Genomic DNA, 3,678 nt, shown 5'->3' on the forward strand with positions numbered 1-3,678 from the left:
ATGACACAGTGTATTTATGCAAGTACTTTAACCAGAAATAACTAAAAATATATTAAGATTCGGGGAAATGCAAATCAAAAATCACATTGATATATCTTCTCAATCCAGTTAGTCTGGCCATTATTAAAAAGACTGAGAATAACAAATGCTAGCAAGGATGTGGAGAAGGGAACTCTTCTACACTGATGGTGGGACTGTAAAGTAGTACAGGCTTTATGGAAAACAGTATGGAGATTTCTCAGACAACACAGTTAGACCTACCATATGATCCAGCAATCCCAATTCTGGGTATATACCCAAAGGAATGGAAATCATCATGTCGAAGGGATACCTGCACTACCATGTTCATCACAGCTCTGTTTACAATAGTTGGAACCAACCTAAATGGCCATTGATGGATGACTGAATGAGGAAAATGTGGAAAATATACACAGTGGAATACTACTGAGCCATAAAAAAAGATGAAAATCTGCCATTCACAACAACATGGATAAGCTTGGGGACAATTACGTTAAGTGAAATAAGACAGACACAGGAAGAGAAATACCACATATCGTCACTCATAAGTGGATGCTAAAAAAAGGAAGGAAGGAAGGAAGGAAAGAGAAAAAGAAAATACCACAATAATGAACTTTCAGAAGAGAACAAATTTATATTTACTAGAGCTTGGGCAGGAGGAAGAGGGAGATTGGGAAGATATTGGGTAAGGGGCACAAAGAATAATTACAATTTGTAATAATGAGTATGCTAATAATATTGATTGGATCATCATGTGCTGTACACAAGTGATGGCAGTCAACACTGTACCCCAAAATATGCATAATTAATTATGCTTCAATAAAGAAATATATTTTTTAAAAGATTCATTTATACTCACTTTGATAGTTATAATCTGTTTTTCACACACTTGGGAAGATAAACCTTATAAGTGAAGGGAAACACGATGGATAATTTTAGGCTTACTGACAGTTCATTGAAGACAGGCTATCGTTACTTTACTTTTAAATTATTTGAAAGTCATGAGGGGATCAGTCAATATTCACTTTTAAACAATGCGTATTGACTTAACTTTTGCTATTAGAACTGGTTCTGGCCTCATTCTCCAATCAAGCCTGGGCGTGGGTCCAATTTTGGAGTTCTCTTTTATTTTTCGTGAAGTGAACGTTAGTCTGCCACACACACATGGATCCTCAAACAGTTGTTGTTTAATAACTAATGTTTTGGTCATTACTTCAGCATATTGCAGCCCTTTAAAACACAATATTGACAACTTTATTGACATTAGTCATTGCCACAATGATACTTATTAGTCAAATCTATATTTTACGGCTATCCCAACTATAATAAATAACACTGACCTTTCAACCAAATGTGCCCTTTTTAGTTTACTTGACCACCACAAGCTTCACTCCAAAGAATTAATTATCCTTCATCTGTGTGCAAAAAAACCTTCGAATGCCACCACTGTATCACTTACCTCATTATATTAATTATTTATGTGTCTGAATTCCAGGTTGACCATAGAGCAGATGTAGTGACCATATTTTCATCATTGTATGTTTTCAGTGTCTAGCAGAATTTCTGACATACAATAAATAAAAAGTAATGATTATTATATAAAATTGAATCTCAAATTTTATAAACATGGCTGATAATCCAGAAGAAATAGTTCTTAATCCTAGAAAAGTCCTCGATAGTCATTGAATTTATCACCTCCCCACAGTCACATTTAAAAATTGCCAGTTTACTTAGAATATCTTTAGTGAAGAAGAAAATATTCTTAATATTATTAAATCTCAAGCCTTCAATACACGTTTTCTTAATGTCTTATTAATATTCTGTGTGACTAGATAAGAAGTACTATAAAGCATTCTGCTCTGTAGAAAATATGACAGTTTTCTCAAGGAATAATAGTTGCACAATTGTTTAAATTGTAAGCTACACTACTTTTTTTCATGGAATACCATATTTATTTGAAAGGAAGAATGACGAACTACAGTTACTCATATTTGAGTACTTAGCAGGTTTTTTTCCCCCAAAAAATAAACAAAGTAAGTCTCTCAAAGAAAATTGGTAAAAAGAAATTCCCATTTTTGCCAGTCATAAAATTTTAGCTTTCAAGCAAAAAGTTATATTTTGGGAAACTATTAACTGCAACCATGACACTGGCAGACTCCCAACTGATTTCTAGTGGGACCAGTGGTGATATTAATGACTGTAATTTTTTTTTACTATTGTCGAATGAAATGTGTCAGCATTTGGAAGATACGAATAACTCAATAAATTAATATTTCCAGATGATATGATAAAATCCAGCATAGGTAAGAGATCTTTTCAAATGTGACACAGACCAATCGATTTTAATGGAATGGAGTAAGAAAGTTTACCATTAAGATTTCAGATTCCGGCCGAGCCCGTGGCGCACTTGGGAGAGTGCGGCGCTGGGAGCCCCTCCCCGGTTCGGATCCTATATAGGAATGGCAGGTGCACTCACTGGCTGAGTGCCGGTCACGAAAAAGACAAAAAAAAAAAAAAAAAAAAAGATTTCAGATTCCACATTGCAACTATCCTTTAAGAAACCACCACTTACTGGCACTAAGACCGCAAGGCATTCATTTCCTCCTACGGTGGATGCGGACGCCGGGAGGACAGCCCAGAGCGAGGAGCTGGTAGCGGAGGCACAGAGAACACATAGCGACTCTGAAGATCAGCCCCAATGAACATGTCAGTGTTGACTTTACAAGAATATGAATTCGAAGAGCACTTCAAGGAGAATGAAGCTATTCAATGGATGCAGGAAAACTGGAAGAAGTCTTTTCCTGTTTTCTGCTCTGTATGCTGCCTTTATATTTGGTGGTCGGCACCTGATGAATAAGCGGGCGAAGTTTGAACTGAGGAAGCCATTAGTGCTCTGGTCTCTGACCCTTGCAGTCTTCAGCATATTCGGTGCTCTTCGCACTGGTGCTTATATGGTGTACATTTTGATGGCCAAAGGCCTGAAGCAGTCAGTTTGTGACCAGAGTTTTTACAATGGACCTGTCAGCAAATTCTGGGCTTATGCATTTGTGCTAAGCAAAGCACCCGAACTAGGAGATACAATATTCATTATTCTGAGGAAGTAGAACCTGATCTTCCTGCACTAGTACCACCACATCACTGTGCTCCTGTACTCATGCAGGTTTCCGAGTCTCCTGGAAGTTTGCCATGGTCATCACCTTGTCCCAGATCACTCAGATGCTGATGGGCTGTGTCATTAACTACCTGGTCTTCTACGGGATGCAGCATGACCAGTGTCACTCTCACTTTCAGAACATCGTCTGGTCCTCACTCATGTACCTCAGCTACCTTGTGCTCTTCTGCCATTTCTTCTTTGAGGCCTACATCAGCAAAATTAGGAAAACAATGAAGGCTGAATAGTGCTGGAACTGAGGAGGAAGCCATGGCTCAGGGTCATCAAGAAAAATAACAGACAAAAGAAAATGGCACAAGGACTCACATATGGTGCAGCTACAACAAAATGAACAAAACATACGAGCAAACACAAAACCCAAGGCAGCTTAGGGATAAGTAGGTTGATGTAACCCAGTAAGTTTATGATCCTTTTTGGGTGAGGACTCACTGAGTGACCTGCTGCTGGAAGACCCCATTCCCTCTTTATCTGTCAACTCTAGACATCTG

General features: G+C 38.0%; 1 pseudogene; it reads left to right on the forward strand.

The window, feature by feature from the left end:
- The first annotated feature begins 2,716 nt into the window (after positions 1-2,716).
- On the forward strand, positions 2,717-3,417 carry LOC134366998 (very long chain fatty acid elongase 6-like; annotated as a pseudogene).
- The last annotated feature ends 261 nt before the right edge of the window (positions 3,418-3,678 follow it).

This window comes from Cynocephalus volans, chromosome 2, assembly GCF_027409185.1.
Source record: "Cynocephalus volans isolate mCynVol1 chromosome 2, mCynVol1.pri, whole genome shotgun sequence".
Lineage (NCBI taxonomy): Eukaryota > Metazoa > Chordata > Mammalia > Dermoptera > Cynocephalidae > Cynocephalus > Cynocephalus volans.